The following is a 15165-nucleotide window of genomic DNA, read 5'->3' as shown; positions in this document are numbered from 1 at the left end:
GGTACGCTATTAACAGCGTCACCTCTTTATCAAATCTTCATATATATATTTTAGGCTACGCCGTGAAAACTGTTTTCATGGACACACAAATCCAAAAGGAAGTAGGCCTGTGCAAAATCAAATGTTTCTAACTGAAAGAGTCACCTAACTTGCGTGGTTCTTCAATAGGCTATGTGTAGACCTACCTGTTGGGTGCACAGTTGGTATCCAGCTGTTTAGTTAGGCCTTGTGATATTGTCGACCATCATCAGCTGATCCAATCATTTTTTTTCAGAATGCCCTGCCAAACTGAGCAATCGGGGGAGAAGGGCCTTGGTCGGGGAGGTGACCAAGAACCCGATGGTCACTCTGACAGAGCTCCAGAGTTCCTCTGTGGAGATGGGAGAACCTTCCAGTGTCACGGTTTCGGCCGAGGCTGCTCCTCCTCCTGGTTCGGGCAGGCTTCGGCGGTCGTCGTCCCCGGAGTACTAGCTGCCACCGATCTATGTTTCATGTTCGTTTGGTTTGGTCTTAATGTTGTATACCTGTGTCTAGTTAGTACTCGTTAGTGTTCTATTTAGTTCTCGTTGTGTGTGTCTGTGTATGTGTGTGATTGCGCCTCTGTTACGTGTTGGAGCTACTATTTCCCTCCAGTGTTTTGGAGTGATTACTTTGCACATGTTTTGTGCGCCGTTTATTTTGTCGCCTGTGTGTGCCTTGTATTCGCCTTCAGGCTTATTGTGCTTTTGTTTGTGTGAATTTTGCACTAAAGCCTTTGAACTGAGCCTCTGCGTCCTGCGCCTGATTCATACACCACACCCACCTTCAGCACCTTATGACAGAATCACACACCACAATGGAATCAGCAGGATCGGCAGAAACCGTGACAGTGTCGCTCGAGGAGCATATCCGTGGACAAGATGGCCAGATTCGACAACTGGAGACCGCTCTACAGGAGGTAATCTACACCTTGCACCGATGGGAGGCCAGCCGGGTACCCACACCTCCACCTACCCTGCCCACCCCATCGGTCGGTCCACCAGTCCTAGGTTCGGAACCCAGGGGGATTCGGCTCTCGCTCCCGAGGGCGTATGACGGAACAGCTGCCGGGTGTCAGGGGTTCCTCCTGCAGGTGGAGCTCTACCTGGCCACTGTACATCCGGTGCCCTCGGGACACGAGAGCGTTTCCGCCCTCATCTCCTGTCTCACGGGCAAGGCGTTGGAGTGGGCTAACGCCGAGTGGAGGAGAATGGACGCCAACACCATGACCTACGCAGAGTTCTCCCGCCGCTTCAAGGCCGTGTTCGACCATCCACCTGAGGGCAAAGCGGCGGGGGAGCGTCTAGTCCAGTTGAGACAGGGGAGGAGGAGCGCGCAGGCGTTCGCTCTAGAGTACCGGACTCTAGCGGCTGATGCAGGGTGGAATGAACGGGCTCTCATCGACCATTTTCGATGTAACCTACGAGAGGACGTTCAACGTGAGTTGGCCTGCAGGGATACCCATCTTACATTCGACCAGTTGGTCGATATGTCCATCCGTCTGGACACCCTGCTGGCCACCCGTGGACGTCCCGAGGGGAGTCCGTCCATTCCGCCCTCCGGCGCCTCCGAGCCGAGCCCTATGGAGCTCGGGGGTGCCGGCGCTAGAGAACGGAGTAGGAGGAGCCCGAGGGGGCCTGTCTCCTGCACCAAGTGCGGTCGTGGAGGGCACACTGCGGCCAGGTGCTGGGGAGGGTTCTCCGGGGGAGAAGACAACAGGCCACGCACTGGGGGGGCCTCCCAGGTGAGTAGACGTCCCACTTACCCAGAGCTTTCTGTTGCGCACTTTTGCATACCTGTGTGTTTTCCACAGGTTGCACCTCATTCCCAGCATAAGGCGCTCGTAGATTCAGGCGCAGCTGGGAATTTTGTTGATCGGAAGTTTTGTTTTGAGTTAGGGATCCCTCTCCTACCTGTTCACAAACCTTTTCCCGTTCACGCCTTAGATAGCCGTCCGTTGGGGTCGGGGTTGATCAGGGAGATCACAGCGCCACTTCGGATGTGTGCGCAGGGGGGTCATGAGGAGACTATACAGCTGTATCTGATCGACTCTCCTGCGTACCCAGTGGTGCTGGGGATTCCTGGTTAAGCACCCACAACCCTGCTATTTCGTGGCAACAGAGGGCTCTCGATGGGTGGTCTGCTCAGTGCGAGGGGCGATGTCTGGGTGTTTCCGTGGGGGCGACTTCGGTGGAGAGTCCAAACCAAGTGCCCGCACTGCACATTCCGCCTGAATATGGGGATTTAGCTCTCGTGTTTAGCAAAACTAGGGCGACGCAGTTGCCTCCTCATAGACAGGGGGATTGTGCGATTGATCTCCAGGCAGGAGCAGCGCTCCCACGGAGCCATGTGTATCCTTTGTCTCAAGAGGAGAGAAAAGCTATGGAGACTTACATAGCCGAATCTTTGAGACAGGGATACATTCGGCCCTCCACTTCTCCCGCCTCCTCGAGCTTCTTTTTGTGAAAAAGAAAGATGGAGGGTTGCGCCCGTGCATTGATTACCGTGGTCTCAATCAGATTACTGTGAAATACAGTTATCCACTCCCTCTGATTGCGACCATGACGGAGTCATTGCATGGAGTGCGGTTTTTCACAAAACTGGATCTCAGGAGCGCGTATAACTTGGTGCGCATTAGGGAGGGTGACGAATGGAAGACAGCGTTTAGTACCACGTCAGGTCATTTCGAATATCTCGTCATGCCATATGGGTTGATGAATGCTCCATCAGTCTTCCAATCCTTCGTAGATGAGATTTTCCGGGATATGCAGGGACAAGGGGTGGTCGTGTACATTGATGACATTCTGGTGTACTCGTCTACCCGAGCCGAGCATATAACCCTGGTACGTCGTGTATTGAGGAGGCTGTTGGAACACGACCTATATGTCAAGGCAGAGAAATGTCTGTTTTTCCAGGAGTTGGTCTCCTTTTTGGGTTATCGGTTGTCCGCGTCAGGGGTGAGAATGGAGGTGGATTGTGTGTCCGCTGTGCGTAATTGGCAAACCCCAACTACTGTAAAAGAGGTGCAGCAGTTTTTGGGCTTTGCGAATTACTACCGGAGGTTTATCCGGGGTTTTGGACAGGTGGCAGCTCCCATCACGTCCCTTCTGAAGGGGGGTCCGGTGCGACTGCAGTGGTCAGCCCGATGCGGACAGGGCCTTTAGGAGACTGAAGGACCTGTTTACGTCGGGCTCCGGTGCTGGCGCATCCGGATCCCGCATTACCCTTTCAGGTTGAGGTAGACGCGTCTGAGGCTGGTATAGGGGCCGTTCTCTCTCAACGGTCCGGCACGCCACCTAAACTCCGCCCCTGTGCTTTTTACTCTAAGAAGCTCAGCCCGGCGGAGCGTAACTATGACGTTGGGGACAGGGAGCTGTTAGCTGTAGTTCAAGCCCTTAAGGTGTGGAGGCATTGGCTTGAGGGGGCTCAACACCCTTTCCTCATTTTGACTGACCATCGGAACCTGGAGTACATCCGGGCAGCGAGGAGACTGAACCCTCGCCAGGCTCGATGGAGTATGTTTCTCACCAGGTTCGTATTTAAAATCACGTACATCCCTGGGTCCCAGAATGGTAAGGCAGATGCGCTGTCCCGGCGGTATGACACGGAGGAGAGGTCCGTTGAGCCCACTCCCATACTACCGGAGTCTTTCCTTGTGGCACCGGTGGTGTGGGAGGTCGATTCCGAAATCGAGCGAGCGTTGCGTACCGACCCCAGCCCTCCACAGTGTCCTGAGGGTCGGAGGTACGTTCCGCTCGAGATTCGGGATCGACTCATTTACTGGGCTCACACGTCACCCTCCTCTGGACATCCGGGTATCGGCCGGACAGTGCATTGCCTTAGCACTAAATACTGGTGGCCCACTTTGGCTAGGGATGTGAGGGTTTATGTCTCCTCCTGCTCGGTGTGCGCCCAGTCTAAGGCGCTCCGACATCTGCCCAGGGGTAAGTTACAGCCCCTACCCGTTCCACAACGACCATGGTCCCACCTCTCGGTGGATTTTGTAACAGACTTTCCCCTCTCTCAGGGGAATACCACCATCCTGGTCGTTGTGGACCGGTTCTCTAAGGCCTGTCGTCTTCTCCCTATGTCGGGTCTTCCTACTGCCCTACAGACTGCTGAGGCCCTATTTACCCACGTCTTCCGGCATTACGGGGTCCCCGAGGATATAGTGTCTGATCGAGGCCCCCAGTTTACCTCCCGGGTGTGGAGAGCGTTTATGGAGCGGTTGGGGGTCTCGGTTAGCCTTACCTCGGGGTACCACCCGGAGAGTAACAGGCAGGTAGAACGTGTAAACCAGGATGTGGGTACGTTTCTGAGGTCGTATTGCCAGGACCGGCCTGAGGAGTGGGCGCGTTACATTCCCTGGGCCGAGATGGCCCAGAATTCTCTCCGCCACTCCTCTACCAACCTAACCCCTTTCCAATGTGTATTAGGTTACCAGCCGGTTCTGGCACCGTGGAAGCAGAGCCAGATCGAGGCCCCTGCGGTGGATGATTGGATGAGGCGCTCGGAAGAGACGTGGAACGCTGCCCACGTCCACCTGCAGCGGGCCGTCCGTCGTCACAAGGCGAGCGCCGATCTCCACCGCAGTGAGGGGCCGGTGTACGCACCCGGAGATCGAGTCTGGCTCTCTACCAGAAACCTACCCCTCCGCCTGCCCTGCCGGAAGCTGGGTCGGCGGTTTGTGGGGCCCCTTTAAAGTCCTGAGAAGATTGAACGAGGTGTGTTATAAGTTACATCTACCTGTTGAATATAAGAATATTAACCCCTCGTTCCATGTGTCTCTTCTCAGGCCGGTGGTAGCTGGTCCACTCCAGGACAATGAGATAGGAGAGACTCCTCCGCCCCCATTGGACATCGAGGGGGCTCCGGCGTACACCGTTAGGTCCATCTTGGACTCCAGACGCCCGGATGGGGGTCTCCAGTATCTCGTGGAGTGGGAGGGGTACGGCCCGGAGGAGCGGTGCTGGGTGCCGCGGAGGGACATCCTAGACCCATCTCTCCTGTCGGAGTTCCACCGGGACCATCCCGCGCGCCCTGCTCCGCGTCCTCCTGGTCGTCCCCGAGGCCGGGGTCGGCGCACGGCTGGAGCCGCGCGTCAAGGGGGGGTACTGTCACGGTTTCGCCGAGGCTGCTCCTCCTCCTGGTTCGGGCAGGCTTCGGCGGTCGTCGTCCCCGGAGTACTAGCTGCCACCGATCTATGTTTCATGTTCGTTTGGTTTGGTCTTAATGTTGTACACCTGTGTCTAGTTAGTACTCGTTAGTGTTCTATTTAGTTCTCGTTGTGTGTGTCTGTGTTTGTGTGTGATTGCGCCTCTGTTACGTGTTGGAGCTACTATTTCCCTCCAGTGTTTTGGAGTGATTACTTTGCACATGTTTTGTGCGCCGTTTATTTTGTCGCCTGTGTGCGCATTGTATTCGCCTTCAGGCTTATTGTGCTTTTGTTTGTGTGAATTTTGCACTAAAGCCTTTGAACTGAGCCTCTGCGTCCTGTGCCTGATTCATACACCACACCCACCTTCAGCACCTTATGACATCCAGAAGGACAACCATCTCTGCAGCACTGCACCAATCAGGCCTTTATGGTCGAATGGCCAGACGGAAGCCTATCCTCAGTAAAAGGCACATGACAGCCCGCTTGGAGTTTGCCAAAAGGCACCTAGAGGACTCTCAGACCATGAGAAACAAGTTTCTCTGGTCTGATGAAACCAAGATTGAACTCTTTGGCCTGAATGCCAAGTGTCACGTCTGGAGGAAACCTGACATCATCCCTATAGGGAAGCATGGTGCTGGCAGTATCATGCTGTGGGAATGTTTTTCAGCGGCAGGGACTGGGACACTAGTCAGGATCGAGGGAAAGATGAACGGAGTACAGAGAGATCTTTGATGAAAAACCTGCTCCAGAGCGCTCAGGACATCAGACTGGGGAGAAGGTTCACCTTCCAACTGGGACAACGACCCTAAGCACACAGCCAAGACAATGCAGGAGTGGCTTCAGGACACGTATCTGAATGTCCTTGAGTGGACCATCAGAGCCCAGACTTGAACCCGATCGAACATCTCTGGAGAGACCTGAAAATAGCTGTGCAGCGACACTCCCCATCCAATCTGACAGAGCTTGAGAGCATCTGCAGAGAAGAATGGAGAAACTCCCAAAATACAGGTGTGCCAAGCTTGTAGTGTCATACCCAAGAAGACTCGAGGCTGTAATCACTACCAAAGGTGCTTCAACAAAGTACTGAGTAAAGGGTCTGAATACTTATGTAAATGTGATATCAGTTTTTTATTTTTAATACATTTGCAAACATATCTAAAAACCTGTTTTGTCATTATGGGGTATTGTGTGTAGATTAATAAAAACAAACAAAAATTAGAATAAGGCTGTAACGTAACTAAATGTGGAAAAAGTCAACGGGTCTGAATACTTTCCGAATGCACTGTATTTAGCAGATGTTATCGCGGGTGTAGCGAAATGCTTATGTTCCTAGCTCCAACCGGTCAGTAACAACAATACAATAATATACATGCAAATCCAAAAAATAAAATAAAGGAATTAAGAAATACTGTATAGAAATATTAGAACTAGCAATGTCAGGGTCAGGAATATATATATATATATATATATATATATGATGGGATGCATAGACATTATGGACAGCATATGGATTGAAAATATGTGTACAGGATAAGTTAAATAGGATAGGCATTGACTAATAATAATAATAATAATAATATGCCATTTAGCAGACGCTTTTATCCAAAGCGACTTACAGTCATGTGTGCATACATTTTTACGTATGGGTGGACTATAATGCAGTATACAGTGGGGAGAACAAGTATTTGATACACTGCCGATTTTGCAGGTTTTCCTACTTACAAAGCATGTAGAGGTCTGTAATTTTTATCATAGGTACACTTCAACTGTGAGAGACGGAATCTCAAACAAAAATCCAGAAAATCACATTGTATGATTTTTAAGTAATTAATTTGCATTTTATTGCATGACATAAGTAACTGATCCATCAGAAAAGCAGAACTTAATATTTGGTACAGAAACCTTTGTTTGCAATTACAGAGATCATATGTTTCCTGTAGGTCTTGACCAGGTTTGCACACACTGCAGCAGGGATTTTGGCCCACTCCTCCATACAGACCTTCTCCAGATCCTTCAGGTTTCGGGGCTGTCGCTGGGCAATACGGACTTTCAGCTCCCTCCAAAGATTTTCTATTGGGTTCAGGTCTGGAGACTGGCTAGGCCACTCCAGGACCTTGAGATGCTTCTTACAGAGCCACTCCTTAGTTGCCCTGGCTGTGTTATTCGGAATCGTTGTCATGCTGAAAGACCCAGCCACGACCCATCTTCAATGCTCTTACTGAGGGAAGGAGGTTGTTGGCCAAGATCTCGCGATACATGGCCCCATCCATCCTCCCCTCAATACGGTGCAGTCGTCCTGTCCCCTTTGCAGAAAAGCATCCCCAAAGAATGATGTTTCCACCTCCATGCTTCATGGTTGGGATGGTGTTCTTGGGGTTGTAGTCATCCTTCTTCTTCCTCCAAACACGGCGAGTGGAGTTTAGACCAAAAAGCTCTATTATTGTCTCATCAGACCACATGACCTTCTCCCATTCCTCCTCTGGATCATCCAGATGGTCATTGGCAAACTTCAGACAGGCCTGGACATGCGCTGGCTTGAGCAGGGGGACCTTGCGTGCGCTGCAGGATTTTAATCCATGACGGCGTAGTGTTTTACTAATGGTTTTCTTTTAAACTGTGGTCCCAGCTCTCTTCAGGTCATTGACCAGGTCCTGCCGTGTAGTTCTGGGCTGATCCCTCACCTTCCTCATGGTCATTGATGCCCAACGAGGTGAGATCTTGCATGGAGCCCCAGACCGAGGGTGATTGACTGTCATCTTGAACTTCTTCCATTTTCTAATAATTGCACCAACAGTTGTTACCTTCTCACCAAGCTGCTTGCCTATTGTCCTGTAGCCCATCCCAGCCTTGTGCAGGTCTACAATTTTATCCCTGATGTCCTTACACAGCTCTCTGGTCTTGGCCATTGTGGAGAGGTTGGAGTCTATTTGATTGAATGTGTGGACAGGTGTCTTTTATACAGGTAACGAGTTCAAACAGGTGCAGTTAATACAGGTAATGAGTGGAGAACAGGAGAGCTTCTTAAAGAAAAACTAACAGGTCTGTGAGAGCCGGAATTCTTACTGGTTGGTAGGTGATCAAATACTTATGTCATGCAATAAAATGCAAATTAATTACTTAAAAATCATACAATGTGATTTTCTGGATTTTGTTTTAGATTCCGTCTCTCACAGTTGAAGTGTACCTATGATAAAAATGACAGACCTCTACATGCTTTGTAAGTAGGAAAACCTGCAAAATCGGCAGTGTATCAAATACTTGTTCTCCCCACTGTATATATATGAAGTGGGTAAAACATTATCTAAACATGATTCAATTGATTTGTGTTCAATGACAATGTATATAGGGCAACAGTCTGTAAGGTGCACGGTTGAGTACCGGGTGGTAGCCGGCTAGTAACAGTGACACATTTTCAGGGCAGGGTACTTGGCGGAGAACAGCTAGTGGTGACTATTTAACAGTCTGATGGAGATAGAAGTTGCTTTTCAGTCTCTCGGTCCCAGCTTTGATGGTAGCTGGGTGAACAGGCTGTGGTTTGGGTGTCTGAGGTCCTTTATGATCTCCTTGGCCTTCCTGTGACAGCGGGTGCTGTAGATGTCCTGGAAGCCAGGCAGTGTGATGCGTTAGGATGACCTCAACACTCTCTGGAGAGCCCTGAGATTGCGAATGGGGCAGTTGCCGTACCAGGCGGTGATAAAGCCAGACAGAATGCTCTCAATGGTGCATCTGTAGAAGTTTGTGTGGGTCTTAGGGGCCAAGCCGAATTTCTTCTAACTCTAGGGAGGAGGTGAGGGCCCTGGCGGAGTGGTGCCAGGAAAATAACCACTCCTTCAACGTGAACAAAACAAAGGAGCTTATCGTGGACTTCAGGAGACAGCAGAAAGAGCAAGCCCCCATCCACATCAATGGGATGGGTGAAAAGCTTAAAGTTCCTCGGCGTGCACATCACTGACAGCCTGAAATGGTCCATCCACACAGACAGAAGGCACACTGAGGAAGAGGTTATTTTCCTGCCACCACTCTGCAAGGGCCCTCACCTCCTCCCTGTAGGCTGTCTCGTCGTTGTTCATCTACCACTGTTGTGTCGTCTGCAAACTTGATGATTGAGTTGGAGAGGTGCGTGGCCACGCAGTCATTGGTGAACAGGGAGTACAGGAGGGGGCTGAGCACACACTCTTGTTGAGGATCAGCGTAGCGGAGATGTTGTTGCCTATCTTCACCAACTGGGGGGCGGCTAGTCAAGAGGTCCCGGTTGCAAAGGGCAAGGTTCAGACCCAGGGCCCCGAGCTTAGTGATGAGCTTGGAATGCACTATGCTATTGAATGCTGAGCTGTAGTCAATGGACAGCATTCTTACATAGGTATTCCTCTTGTCCAGATGGGATAAGGAAGTGTGCAGTGCGATGGCGATGCTAATTGTACTGGGTCTAGGGTTTTGGGTAAGGTGGAGGTGATATGATCCTTAACTAGCCTGTCAAAGCATGTCACGATGACAGAAGTGAGTGCCACGGGGCGACAGTCATTCAGTTCAGTTACCTTTGCTTTCTTGGGTACAGGAACAATGGTGGACATTTTGAAGCAAGTGTGGACAACAGACTGGGACATGGAGAGATTGAATATGTCTGTAAACACTCGAGCCAGCTGGTCTACGCATGCTCTGAGGATGCGGCTAGGGATGCCGTCTGGGCCGGCAGTCTTGCGAGGGTTAACACGCTTAAATGTCTTACTCACGTCATCCATGGAGAATGAGAGCTCACAGTCCTCATGAGTGTCGGCGGCACTCTGTTTTCCACGAAGCGTGCAAAGAAGGTGTTAAGCTTATCCGGGAGCAAGGTGTCGGTGTCCGCGACGTGGCTGGTTTTCCCTTTGTTATCCATGATTGTCTGGAGTCCCTGCCACATACGTGTTGTGACTGAGCCTTTTAATTGTGACTCCACTTTGTCTCTGTACTGACATTTTGCCTGTGCGATTGCGTTATGGAGTGCATAGCTGGACTGTTTGTACTCATCCATGTTCCCAGTCACCTTGCCATGGTTAAATGCAGTGGTTCACACTTTTAATTTTGCGCGAATGCTGCCATATATTGCACTTCCTGATGAACTCAGAATGGAAGCGTGATCAGATTTGCTCAAGGGAGGGCGGGGAGGGCCTGATAGCCATCCTGGAAGGAGGATTAACAATGGTCCAGACTTTTGAAGAGTGGGTAGCGCAGGTGATGTGTTGATAAAACGTTGGTAGTGTTTTCCTCAGACTTTATTAAAGTCCCCAGCTATAATAAATGCAGCCACAGGATATGCGGTTTCCAGTTTGCACAAAGTCCAGTGTAGTTCCTTGAGAGCCGTCGCGGTGTTGGCTTGAGGGGGAATATACACGGCCGTGACGATGGCCGAAGACAATTCTCTAGGGTGGTAATGCGTTCGCCATTTGATAGTGAGCTATTCCAGATCAGGGGAGCAAAAGGACTTGAGTTCCTGTCCACACGATGTACTGAGAACCCAGCTGGCTGTATGGGTGGGAACAGTATATCTGTAGAGAGCCATGATACCGTACAACAGAGTATGTTACAGTCCCTGATGTCTCTCTGGAAGGAGATCCTCGCCCTAAGCTCTTCCACTTTATTGTCCATAGACTGAACATTAGCGAGTAATATACTCGGAACTGGTGAATGCTATGCACACCTCCTGAGTCAGACTAAAAGTCCACTCCGTATTCCCCGTATCCGTCGGCTGGGATGAGTGGAAATGCCTCAGGGGGTACGAACAAAGGATCCAATTCAGGAAAGTCGAATTTCTGGTCAAAAGGCTGGTGAGTGACCTTCGATCTAATATCTAAAATATATTTCCGGCTGTAAGTAATAAAGCAAGAAACGCAAATAATGTAAGAAATAACACAACAACAACAAAAAATACTGTAAAGTTGGTAAGGAGCTAGGAACAGGGTGTCCATGTCTATCTGCACTATCTTGTACATTGTGCTTGAGGCGGTGAACAAACATCACTGGACACTACCCACTGGGCACAGGCAATTCAACGTCTATTCCACGTTGGTTCAACGTAATTTCATTACAAATGACGTGAAAACAACATTGATTCCACCAGTGTGTACCCAGTCAGTAATAGTAAGTGTGATCATGTCACATATGTTACCTTCTTTGTAGTTCACAAGAAAATGTAAATTCATGTGTTGCTTCTCAACTTCTGGTGACTTTGTGCAGAGACAAAGCTGCCCATAATCCATTTGGAAATGTTCCAGTCTTCCCCACCCCCTGTAGACTGATGGATTCTCCTGTGGAGTTTTTGTTTGTAAAGTTAGTCCTCTTACTCGTTATGATAGATTTGTTAGATTATTCAACTATTTAAAAGTATACTGTCATTGCAGAGTATTTGGATGGTTATTTATTACTGCAGTAATTTAAAGTTACTTTGAATGCCTTTTAAGGGATCTGTGTAACCCCTGTTCAGTTTGCAGAACACATTATCCTGGGGGCCAACATGTCCTCCTCTGGAGACAAGGAGAGCATCAATGCCATCCGGAGGGATATAGCTCTGTGGTTGCTGAGAGACACCGGTTAATTTAACTTGTGATGATTGGTTGACTTCAACCGTCCTTTCACAGATGACCTGAGCAAATCATGTAGAGCTTGTAGGCTACAATACTCTCCTACAGACCTGGTGGACAACTGGGTAACATTCCACTTATTTAAGAACCGGATTATTTCTACAGTGACGTTTACCCTGAACAATATATCTTTAGTCAGAAATGTGATCACAAAAAAATAATTAAAACAAATAATGTGGAAGTGTTTGATATTCACAAGTTTAACACTGGTTTGTATTGTTTGTGACAGCTGCAACTTTGCTCAACACTGGATCTGTGTAGGAAAGGAGTTCAAAAAAATGATGTTCTCTTCACACTCTAGAAGCTTTTTTATTTCTTTATAAATTGCCTAGATTCTTCATTTGATTGATACAGTCGCATGGCAACTACTTCAACTGTAATTCATTCCTTGAACACGACCCTGTGCAATCGATGCTTCCAGTATGCGCAATTACCTGACAATGTGCATTTGAGTACCCAAGTAGAACATTTTTCAGGCACAATCATTGTAGAACAGTGCAGGCTGTTGGTCAATTTTAAGCGTTTGAAGCAGAGATGAACAGCTCTGAATGATGTGTGTGTGTGTGTGTGTGTGTGTGTGTGTGTGTGTGTGTGTGTGTGTGTGTGTGTGTGTGTGTGTTAACTATTCTTGTGGGGACCAGAAGTCCAGTAGGGTGACCAGAAGTCCCCACAAGAAATGTAAACAAACAAAAATTGGACCAACTGGGGACACGAGGTCAAACGCTATTTCTAGGGGGTTTAGGGTTAAGGTTAGAATTAGTGTTAGGGTTAGAATTAGGTTAAGGGTTAGGGTTATGAGCTAGGGTTAGGTTTAGGGTTTGGAGCTAGGGTTAGGTTTAGGGTTAGGAGCTAGGGTTAGGTTTAGGGTTAAGGTTTTTCGGTTAGGGTTAGGGTAAGAGTACGGGTTAGGGTTAGGTTTAGGATTAGGGGTTAGGGAAAATAGGATTTGGAATGGGACTGAATTTTGTGTCCACACAAGGTTAGCTGTACAAGACTGTGTGTGTGTGTGTGTGTGTGTGTGTGTGTGTGTGTGTGTGTGTGTGTGTGTGTGTGTGTGTGTGTGTGTGTGTGTATAATCCTGATGCCAATCTGGGACAAAGGATTTAATTTATTGTATCATATCTGGGATCTAGGATTTAATTAAGATGACAATATTCAGAATAGAGATTCTGACAACACACTGATCACATTTCCAAATTTTGTTTATGCCGAAAATCAAGTTGATCCTCTGGACGGACTGATGTTCCTCTGTCCATCCTGTGCTGAAATAGGCCTATATTGCTTCATGTCATGATCAACTTGTGAATACCTTTTAGGCCAATTGCAGATGAGGGTCATATGTTGGTGGTACCTGGAAAATGCACGGCAGTCTACAGACAGGTAAAAACAACTATAACAGACTACGAGTTTGAACTGTGATTTATTGGTGATGCTTGTTCCTATGCACAATGATGCAAAATCGCGCCGCCTTCTGGTGGAACACTTGTCTGTTTGTCCATAAGAGTGTATTTTTTAGAAAGACAAGGCTGTGGTCTGAAAGTGACATAACAAAATGTATCTGAAAATATGAAGAGTGAAAAATAGAGCAAAGTACATAGACATTTTGACTGAAGCCAACTATGGCTAGAGGTTCAATTCCAAATGTTAATATGATTTTGGTGTTGATGTATCAGATAAAACAAGTGAGATGGGTGATATGCAGACTCTCAAATGTAATTAGTCTTTGCTTTTCATTACAAATCAAGACAAATACTAAGCCACCTAAACATGGAAAGATATCTACGCCTCCCGTTTTCTGATGACAGCGCTTTTGTTGTTCTTTCTCTGAGCACATCGCCGTTCAAATAATCAGTGTTGGTTGACAAACCACCGGTATCATACCACCGGCATTATACCTAAAGTCGTATTAAGAGAAATCCCCATGTAAACTTGTTTACAAGTTAGATCACTGCAATGTAAAATGTAATCTACACCTAGATTAGGCTGATAGAAATCCTCATTATTTAGTTGAATGATTTTAAATTTGGTCGTCATAATTTCTATATAGCCTACACTTTCTCGTTCTGAACTTCTAACGCGAGTGGGATGGGAGTGGCTTCGTGATAATGAACACAAGAGCAGCTTCTCCCGGATTTGACAGCTACAACGCTGTTACAAACTTCAGACACCACCAAAATATCAGCTATGCAGGTTAATGTTTTTGTGTCAATTAAGGAATCTAGCTTTGAACGGGTTAGAGAGCTTTTATACTTCAGGCTTCAAATGATTTAATTCATTGCCATCATTAGAAATGCAGAAGGTGTATTAGATATTTAAGTCCATATTAGTCCCGTTTTAGGAATGTGCATAATGCCAACATCATAATATCAACATCATAATGTCTTTATCATAATGCCTTTATCATAATGTCAACATCATAATGTCTTTATCACAATGCCTTTATCATAACACCAACATCATAATGTCTTTATCACAATTCCTTTATCATAACGCCAACATCATAATGTCTTTATCACAATGCCTTTATCATAATGACTACATCATAATGGCATTATCACAATGCCTTTATCATAACTTCAACATCATAATGCCTATATTTACTAATTACATGTATTAATTAGTTATTCTCGTTACAATAAACATATTATAGAAGGCTTTGTATAAAATAAATTGCATATGCAGTCTTTCCAAAAGATTCACAGATATTAAACTTCGTCAATATGGAAAGAACACCCATGTGTAATATCAGAACATACAACAAGAATGTGGAACAGGCTTTTGTCTTGTAATAGTAACTTTATAGACGTCCTTACCTTTGCCTGTTGTGTTGGGTATCTAGAATCGTATGTCTACAAGTGGAGATGCAGCTGACGCTTTATAGAGATATGGGGTGTAGTTGTACTCATGAAGTGATTGGTCATCCTCATGTTACAGGCGTTCCCTTTCCAGTCAGTCAGGCGATTTCTTGTAAATCCTGGGTTGAGTTGCTGCCAGACTACGCATCCATTAAAGCAAATCGAGTTGAGAGAGAGAGAGAGAGACAATGAACCAAATAATGCATGCAGAGCAGAATTAGGCCAATACCCGCTACTTATCAAAATCCAGAAAAGAGCCGTTAAATTCTATAACCACTTAAAAGGAAGCGATTCCCAAACCTTCCATAACAAAGCCATCACCTACAGAGAGATGAACTTGGAGAAGAGTCCCCTAAGTAAGCTTGTCCTGGGGCTCTGTTCACAAACACAAACAGACCCCACACAGCCCCAGGACAACAACAACAACAACACAACTAGACCCAACCAAATCATGAGAAAACAAAAAGAGAATTACTTGACACATTGGAAAGAACAAACAAAAAAACAGAGCAAACTA

The 15165-nt window shown here is 47.4% G+C and overlaps 1 protein-coding gene across 1 annotated transcript in view; it reads right to left on the bottom strand.

The window, feature by feature from the left end:
• LOC121560995 (ecto-ADP-ribosyltransferase 4-like) overlaps window positions 1-14681 on the bottom strand; it is a 91467-nt gene extending 76786 nt beyond the window's left edge. Inside the window, exon 1 of the mRNA XM_045215041.1 lies at window positions 14607-14681. The gene's annotated coding sequence lies outside the window, so the exon portion shown is untranslated. The remainder of the gene's footprint in view (window positions 1-14606) is intronic.
• Window positions 14682-15165: the final 484 nt, after the last annotated feature.

The sequence above is a fragment of the Coregonus clupeaformis genome, unplaced genomic scaffold, assembly GCF_020615455.1.
Source record: "Coregonus clupeaformis isolate EN_2021a unplaced genomic scaffold, ASM2061545v1 scaf0357, whole genome shotgun sequence".
NCBI classification, from domain to species: Eukaryota; Metazoa; Chordata; class Actinopteri; order Salmoniformes; family Salmonidae; genus Coregonus; species Coregonus clupeaformis.
The sequence above is the reverse complement of the archived record's forward strand: the minus strand, read 5'-3'. Positions and strand labels throughout refer to the sequence as shown.